Here is a 10,068-nt window from a genome sequence, read left to right on the forward strand (position 1 = left end):
TCAATAACGGACCCTAGTGAATGCGCAGTTTACTGTCATCCAGTCAGCTGAACTACCATGCCAGTTTTGTTGCTTGTCATCAGCCCCAAATTTGTCGTGCATGAACAACTGAATAACTCGTCAAACCAGTTAACTGAGTATTATTAGCTAGTTGTTAGTTAGCTACATTGATTAGTAACGTTAAGCAAAAACAACAGATGAGTAACCAGCCATTGCGCTCAAACGGGTAATGTTGTTAGATAGCTAGCTGTTGCAAAATTTTGTTCAAACTCTAGCTAGTTAACACACTAGTCTTATAAAGTGGAAAGTGTCCTCTATTTGCTCTTAGCGAACTATACTAATATGTCTGCTCTGTGAGATATAACGTTAGTGCAGAGGAAGCTGGTGGGAGGAGCTATAGGAGGACATACTCGTTGTAATGGCTGAATTGAAATACATGGAATGGAGTCAAACATGTAGTTTCGACGTTTGATTCCATTCCAGCCATTTCAATAAGCCCGTCCTCATATAGCTCTTCCCACCAGCCTCCGTTAGTTATATATTTGTCAGCTCTCGCCAACAATGTCAAACCGCCTAGCTAGTTAACAGTACAATTAGTGCAACCAATGACAGTAGTGAGAGGTGTGTCATAGTTATTAGAGTGATAATGAAAAAAATGAAACATCTCAGTGATAAAGAGGATCATTTAAATAGGTTCTTGTATATCATGGTATGAGTTATGACATAGGCTAAACATTCTTTATTCATCCAGTTTCTCCTTGACAGATCAAGCATTTGATGGCCTTCATTGAACAGGAAGCCAATGAGAAAGCAGAAGAAATTGATGCAAAGGTCATACACTGCCTTACCATCTTGCTGGTTTCTTAGTTATTAGATTGGTGATAAAGACAAATGAAACTATTAGAAGGCAGTTTACAACATGTTGAATATATTAGGCTATTATCATATTGCAACAATTACATATTGTACATAGTATTAGCATCAACATACATTATTTCATTGCATATACATATTTCATTGTTTTTATGTAATCTTTGTTACATGTAATATTTTGGTTCAACCGCACAATAAGCATCATCAACAAAGGGAACATCTTGGCTGCACGCTGATAAACTGTAGAAAAAATATGTTCATTTAGCAGACTTGTTCATAAAAACGGCCTGATGTCAGTCAATGTTCAGACCACTAGGGGTCCGTATTTTTAGATAGGTGATCAATTACTGGGAGCTTGTATGTGGGCTATTTATTTTTTTATAGCCTACAGTTATCTGCCGTTAGTCCGCACCTATACCAACTTGTTTGGGTGTGTGCCAGCTCATGCTTCTTTATTAGGCTGTACATACAGACTATTAACAGATGTCTGTCTGTTCCTACAGACAGAAGTGGAGTTTAACATTGAGGAGGGCTGTCTGGAGCTCAAGTTCATGGAGTATTATGAGAAAAAAAGAAAAGCAGATCGACCAGCAGAAGAACATGTGAGTTTATTTCCCCATTCGTCCAGCAGTTGGAGTGCATTCTAAAAAGCCGAATGGGAAATAGAACCGTGCTATCGGGCTCCTTGGGACGCCCTTACCCCGTTGAAATGTTAAAGGGTCAAGGTAAAGCATGAAATACATCGAGAATCTCCCTGCCATCTCTACTTATCACAGTGGGAAACCGTTCATTATCTTGCTAGAACACAATTCGTGCCGACCCGGTGGCTACGAAACTATGGTTTCTACTTAGAATCGCAAAGGGATTTCGGCAGACAAGAAATTGTCCTTGCCGAACCCCCCCTTCTAATATCCTTAATTGTGTCACTAGAGTCAAATACTTTGACACACATCAGAGTCAAATACTTTCTATAGAACAAACTTCGTCAGGATAGGCAACCGAAATTAATGCATGTGTGTTAAATTAAACATGGAGGGAGTAAAATGTAGGCAAACAATAAACATTTCAGAACAACTACTAGTCGAATAAGACATGGGAGAGATTACTTTTGGCTAAGAGGTGTATTTATASACTAATACACTTGAAACTAGTGCCTCCCCCGCGATCAAACCGCCATAAAGAATAAAATGAAACGCAGCTGAAGACGGATCCCAATTCAAACGGATAGTGCGACATTTTGGCAATTGCTACCTTCTACTTACCCAGAGTCAGATGAACCCATTGATAACATGAAAAACGGTTCGTTACTAGAATGTTACTTTCGGTACTTCTGTCAGATGTCTCACAGCGTCAACTGATTGAGAGAGGATCAAGTCTGTCTATCACTGCAGCCCATGTCCCCTTATAGCGCGAGCGCACCTTGCCTGCTCCATTTACTCTAGCTTGTCCTAATGAACCACTGCATTCATTGGGAGTCTGGGCTGCATCTTCACCGTTTATGCTGCACTGAAGTTAACACACTTCAATAATGCAACAAGGCATGTAGAATTGTTTAAACTGTTAATTACTGTTCACAAAACGCTGTCCACACGGTCCCGTGTGGCTCAGTTGGTAGAGCATMGCGCTTGTAACGCCAGGGTTGTGGGTTCATTCCCAACGGGGGACCAGGATGAATATGTATGAACTTTCCAATTTGTAAGTCGCTCTGGATAAGAGCGTCTGCTAAATGACTTAAATGTAAATGTTAAATGTATTACAGGCTAGAACACTTTACTCGGCAGGAAGATACCGGTAGCCAGTGGTGTTAAGTAAAAATACTTCAAAGTACTACTTAAGTCGTTTTTTTAGGTATCTGTACTTTATTTTACTAGTTTTATTTCACTACATTCCAAAATAAATATTGTACTTTTTACTCCATACATTTTCCCTGACAACCAAAAGTAATCATTACATTTTGAATGCTTAGCAGGACAGGAAAATMGTCAAATTCATGCACTTATCAAGATAACACGTGGTCATCCCTACTGCCTCTGATCTGGCGGACTCACTAAACACAAATGCATCTTTTGTAAATAATGTCTGAGTGTTGGAGTGTGCACCTGACTATCTGTACATTTAAAAAACAAGACAATGGTGCCATCTGCTTTGCTTAATATAAGTATTTGTAATTATTTATACTTTTACTGTTGATACTTAAGTATATTTAAAACCAAAACCAAATACTATTTGAGTAAAAGTCTAAAAGTATTTTACTGGCTGACTTTTATTTGAGTAACTTTATATTAAGGTATCTATACTTTTACTCAAGTATGACAATTGAGTACTTTTCCCACCACTTCCGGAAGCCTACAAAGCTGAAAGTTAACTTTCTTTGCTAGCTTACAGCTGAAGCTAACATCAATTCACTACCCGAGTACTTTGTTTGTGATAATATAACAAACCATAACGCAAAAATATTTCTGATTTCAAAGCTGATTGTTACCAGAAACGTTATTCATTCACTTTGTCTCCCCCGCTTCACACCTCCAGTCAAGATCATATTTGCTTGAGCCTCGACATCATGGGTCTTAGAGACTTGAATAAAATATTTTTCTTCTATGCAAATGTTGTTGAACAGTATAATAAAATAAGTCCCAAATGGAAGGGAAAGATAGTTTAAAAAAAAAATCTGTAGCCTAATGAAATCAGCCAAAACAAGCTCAATAACTGCACGCTCACACTCCTATTGACCATGCTTTCACCTGTATTGTGAATAGGCCAAGGCTACATCTTGATTTACCCAGTTTATCAATAGTTTTACCATTCAAATAAATGATTACCGTTATGTAGTTTGGTAAAAAAACAGTCAAACTGATTGTATGGTTGTGTCACAAGCCGGCTCATAGCCTGTGACAAAAATGAGGGAACACGAACAACAGGTATAGGCCAATTTAAAAAGGTTCTTTATTCTACAACAAACTATTAACTTAAACTAAGAAAAAGGAATGAGGTGTGGAAGTATCATAATGTAAGGTGCATGTAAAGTGCATGGATGCGTGAATCTGTGTGTGTGAATATGACTGAGTGAAAACTATGCAAAACTACAAAGGAACAACCAAAACAGGATCATACCTGGAGGAGCAGAGGGAGAGAGAGAGAGAAGTGATTAGTGAAACAGTTTATACCCTGAGCCCAGGTGGCTCCAATCACTAACGACCCTCCTCTGCCTGCAGGAGGAACCGCCCCTGCAAGGCAGAGGAGGAACCGTGACAGTTGTGTAATTGATGAATTAATGCATACATTCCAAAATCCTACATTTAAAATGTAATGATATTTAACTCAAAAGATCTGTCTGGATCAGGTCATTTGTAAAGTGACTATGCATAGATAATAAACAGTGAGTAGCAGCAGTTGAAAAACAAAGGGGGGGGGCAGCAATGTAAATAGTCCAGGTGTCCATTTGATTAGTTGTTCAGCAGTCTTGTGGCTTGGGGGTAGAAACTGTTAAGGAACCTTTTGGTCCTAGACTTGGCGTTCCAGTACCGCTTGCCGTGCGGTAGCAGAGAGAACAGTCTATGACTTGGGTGACTGGAGTCTCTGACACCGCCTAGTATATAGGTCCTGGATGTCAGGAAGCTTGGCCCCAGTGATGTAATGGGCCATACACACTACCCTCTGTAGCGCCTTACGGTCAGATGCCGAGCAGTTGCCATACCAGGCGGTGATGCAATCAGTCAGGATGCTCTCGATGGTGCAGCTGTAGAACTTTTTGAGGATCTGGGGACCCATGCCAAATCTTTTCAATCTCCTGAGGGGGAAGAGGTGTTGTCGTGCCCTTTTCACAACTGTCTTGGTGTGTTTGGAGCATGATAGTTTGGTGATGTGGACACCAAGGAACTTGAAACTCTCGACCCGCTCCACTTCAGTCCCATCGATGTTAATGGGGGCYTGTTCGGCCCTCCTTTTCATATAGTCTACAATCAGCTCCTTTGTCTTGCTCACATTGAGAGGTTGTTGTCCTGGCACCACACTGCCAGGTCACTGACCACCTCCCTATAGGCTCTCATCGTTGTCGGTGATCAGACCTACCACTGTGTCGTCTGCAAACTTAATGATGGTGTTGGAGTCGTGCTTAGCCACACAGTCGTGGGTGAACAGGGAGTACAGAAGGGGACTAAGCACACACCCCTGAGGGACCCCAGTGTTGAGGATCAGGGTGGTAGATGTGTTGTTGCCTACCCTTACCACCTGGGGGTGGCCCGTCAGGAAGTCCAGGATCCAGTTTCAGAGGGAGGGGTTCCTTTTGTCCAGGTGGGAAAGGGCAGTGTGGAGTGCGATTGAGATTGCATCATCTGTGGATCTGTTGGGGCGGTATGTGAATTGGAGTGGGTCTAGGTTTTCTGGCATGATGGTGTTGATGTGAGCCATGAACAGCCTTTCAAAGCACTTTATGTCTACCGACGTGAGTGCTACGGGTGGTAATAATTTAGGAAGATTACCTTCACTTTCTTGGGCACAGGCACTCTGGTGGTCTGTTTGAAACATGTAGGTATTACAGACTCCAGCATACCACCCTGCTTTCCACTACTGGCTTGCTTCTGAAGCTAAGCGGGGTTGGTCCTGGTTGGTCCCTGGATGGGAGACCAGATGCTGCTGGAAGTGGTGTTGCAGGGCCAGTAGGAGGCACCCTTTCCTCTGGTCTAAAATCATTTTTAATGCCCCAGGGAAGTGATTGGGTGTTGTCTTTCGGATGGGATGTTAAATGGGTGTCCTGACTCTCTGTGGTCACTAAAAATCCCATGGCACTTATTGTTAGAGTAGGGGTGTTAACCCTGATGTCCTGGCTAAATTCCCAATCTGGCCATCATACCATCATGGTCACCTAATCATCCCCAGCTTAAAATTGGCTCATTCATTCCTCTCCTCTGTAACTATTCCCAGGCTGTTGCTGTAAATCAACTTACTTGGTAAAATAAGTTTWAAAAAAWGTTTTTAAACTTGGCCAGGGAGAGGTTGAAAATGTCAGTGAAGACACTTGCCAGTTGGTCCGTGCATGCTTTGAGTACACGTCCTGGTAATCCGTCTGGCCCCCCGGCTTTGTGAATGTCGACCTGTTTAAAGGTCTTGCTCACTTCGGCTACAGAGACRGTGATCACACAGTTGTCCGGAACAGCTGGTGCTCTCATGCATGATTCATTGTTGCTTGCCACGAGGCGAGCATGAAAAGCATTTAGCTCGTCTGGTAGGCTCGTGTCTCTGGGCAGCTCGTGGCTGGGTTTCCATTTGTAGTCCGTAATAGTTTTCAAGCCCTGCCACATCCGACGAGCATCAGAGCCGGTGTAGTACGATTCAATCTTAGTCCTGTATTGACGCTTTGCCTGTTTGATGGTTTGTCTGAGGGCATAGCAGGATATCTTATAAGCGCCCGGATTAGTGTCCTGCTCCTTGAAAGCGGCAGCTCTAGCCTTTAGCTTGATGCGGATGTTGCCTGTAATCCATGGCTTCTGGTTGGGATATGTACGTACGGTCACTGTGGGGATGACGTCGTCGATGCACTTATTGATGAAGCCGGTGACTGATGTGGTATACTCCTCAATGCCATTGGATGAATCCCAGAAGATATTCCAGTCTGTACTAGCAAAACAGTCCTGTAATGTAGCATCCACGTCATCTGACCACTTCCGTATTGAGCAAGTCACTGGTACTTCCTGCTATAATTTTAGCTTGTGAGCAGGAATCAGGAGGATAGAATTATGGTCAGATTTGCCAAATGGAGGGTGAGGGAGAGTTTTGTGTGCATCTCTGTGTGTGGAGTAAAGGTGGTCTAGAGGTTTTTTGGTTGCACATGTGACATGCTGGTAAAAATGAGGGAAAACAGAATTAAGTTTGCCTGCTTTAAAGTCCCCGGCTACTAGGAGCACAGCTTCTGGGTGAGCATTTCCTTGTTTGCTTATGGCCTTATACAGCTCCTTGCGTGCGGTCTTAGTGTCAGCATCGGTTTGTGGTGGTAAATAGACAGCTACGAATTATATAGATGAGAACTCTCTTGGTAGATAGTGTGGTCTACATCTTATCATGCCGTATTTTACCTCAGGCGAGCAATACCTCGAGACTTCTTTAATATTAGACATCGCGCATCAGGAGTCAATGACAAATAGACACACACCCCCGCCCCTCGTCTTACCAGATGTAGCTGCTCTGTCCTGCTGAAACACAGAGAAGCCAGCCAGCTTTATATTATCTGTGTCGTCGTTCAGCCAAGTCTTGGTGAAACATAAGATATTACAGTTTTTAATGTCCTGTTGGTACGATAGTCTTGATTGTAGATCGTCCAGTTGGTTTTCCAATGATTMCTGTCATGCCCTGATCTGTTTCACCTGTTCCTGTGATTGTCTCCACCCCTTCCAGGCGTCGCTTATTTTCCCCAGTGTATTTATCCCTGTGTTTCCTGTCTCTCTGTGCCAGTTCGTCTTGTATGTTTAGTTAGGTCAACCAGCGTGTTTTTCCCGTACTTCTTTTCTATTCTCAACAAAGTAGAGTCGCAATTCAACAGCTCAGACACAAGAGGTATGTGGCAGGGTCTACAGTCAATCACGGATTACAAAAAGAAAACCAGCCCCGTCGCGGACCAGGATGTCTTGCTCCCAGACAGACTAAATAACTTTTTTGCTCGCTTTGAGGACAATACAGTGCCACTGACACGGCCCGCTACCAAAACCTGCGGGCTCTCCTTCACTGCAGCCGAGGTGAGTAAAACATTTCAACGTGTTAACCCTCGCAAGGCTGCAGGCCCAGACGGCATTCCCAGCCGCGTCCTCAGAGCATGCGCAGACCAGCTGGGTGGTGTGTTTACGGACATAATTCTTATCCCAGTCTGCTGTTCCCACATGCTTCAAGAGTGCCACCATTGTTCCTGTTCCCAAGAAAGCTAAGGTAACTGAGCTAAACGACTACCACCCCGTAGCACTCACTTCCGTCATCATGAAGTGTTTTGAGAGACTAGTCAAGGACCATATCACCTCCACCCTACCTGACACCCTAGACCCACTCCAATTTGCTTACCGACCCAATAGGTCCACAGACGACGCAATTGCAACCACACTGCACACTGCCCTAACRCATCTGGACAAGAGGAATACCTATGTGAGAATGCTGTTCATCAACTACAGCTCAGCATTTAACACCATAGTACCCTCCAAACTTGTCATCAAGCTCGAGACCCTGGGTCCCCGCCCTGTGCAACTGGGTACTGGACTTCCTGACGGGCCGCCCCCAGGTGGTGAGGGTAGGTAACAACATCTCCACCCCGCTGATCCTCAACACTGGGGCCCCACAAGGGTGCGTTCTGAGCCCTCTCCTGTACTCCCTGTTCACCCACGACTGCGTGGCCATGCACGCCTCCAACTCAATCATCAAGTTTGCGGACGACACTACAGTGGTAGGCTTGATTACCAACAACGACGAGACGGCCTACAGGGAGCAGGTGAGGGCCCTCGGAGTGTGGTGTCAGGAAAATAACCTCACACTCAACGTCAACAAAACAAAGGAGATGATTGTGGACTTCAGGAAACAGCAGAGGGAGCACCCCTCTATCCACATCGACGGGACAGTAGTGGAGAGGGTAGTAAGGTTTAAGTTCCTCGGCGTACACATCACGGACAAACTGAATTGGTCCACCCACACAGACAGCGTTGTGAAGAAGGCGAGGCAGCGCCTCTTCAACCTCAGGAGGCTGAAGAAATTCGGTTTGTCACCAAAAGCACTCACAAACTTCTACAGATGCACAATCGAGAGCATCCTGTCAGGCTGTATCACCGCCTGGTACGGCAACTGGTCCGCTCACAACCGTAAGGCTCTCCAGAGGGTAGTGAGGTCTGCACAACGCATCACCGGGGGCAAACTACCTGCCCTCCAGGACACCTACACCACCCGATGTCACAGGAAGGCCATAAAAATCATCAAGGACAACAACCACCCGAGCCACTGCCTGTTCACCCCGCTATCATCCAGAAGGCGAGGTCAGTACAGGTGCATCAAAGCAGGGACCGAGAGACAGAAGCTGTTTTTCAATCTCAAGYCCATCAGACTGTTAAACAGCCACCACTAACATTTAGTGGCTGCTGCCAACATACTGACTCAACTCCAGCCACTTTAATAATGGGAATTGATGGAAATGTATGTGAAAATGTATCACTAGCCACTTTAAACAATGCAACTTAATATAATGTTTACATACCCTACATTACTCATCTCATATGTATATACTGTACTCTATATCATCTACTGCATCTTGCCATCTTTATGTAATACATGTATCACTAGCCACTTTAAACTATGCCACTTTGTTTATATACCCTACATTACTCATCTCATATGTATATACTGTACTCTATACCATCTACTGCATCTTGCCTATGCCGTTCTGTACCATCACTGTCACGTTCCTGACCTGATTTCCCTTATTTTGTATGTATTTAGTATGGTCAGGGCGTGAGTTGGGGTGGGTTTGTCTGTGTGTTTTCTATGTTGGGTTTTTTGTGTTCGGCCTGGTATGATTKTCAATCAGAGGCAGCTGTCAATCGTTGTCCCTGATTGAGAATCATACTTAGGCAGCCGGGGTTTCACGTGTGGTTTGTGGGTGTTTGTTCCTTGTTAGTGTTTTCGCCACACGGGACTGTCACGATAGTTTCATTTGTTATTTTGTATCGCATATTGTTTTCGTGTCTATTAAATTACCATGGAAACTAACTACTCTGCATATTGGTTCGATCCTTCTCGCCTCTCCTCGTCCGATGAGGAGGACGACATAGACTATCGTTACAATCACTCATTCATATATCTTTATGTAGATATTCTTTATCCCTTTACACTTGTGTGTGTATAAGGTAGTAGTTGTGGAATTGTTAGGTTAGATTACTCCTTGGTTATTACTGCATTGTCGGAACTAGAAGCACAAGCATTTCGCTATACTCGCATTAACATCTGCTAACCATGTGTATGTGACAAATAAAATTTGATTTGTGTGTGTGTGTATTTAGTGTTGAATGGGAATATATTGGATTAGAGAATGGATGAATTATTGTTACTTACCAATGTGATTAATACATACAGAAATGTGAATATTCAGTATTTTCATTTACAGTTTGTTCTCTCCAATTAATAATAAAATGGTTATTCCAGACCCATCACAAACTGTAGTGTTCGGCATTAAAAATG

This window comes from Salvelinus sp. IW2-2015, linkage group LG26 (genome assembly GCF_002910315.2).
Source record: "Salvelinus sp. IW2-2015 linkage group LG26, ASM291031v2, whole genome shotgun sequence".
Taxonomy (NCBI): domain Eukaryota; kingdom Metazoa; phylum Chordata; class Actinopteri; order Salmoniformes; family Salmonidae; genus Salvelinus; species Salvelinus sp. IW2-2015.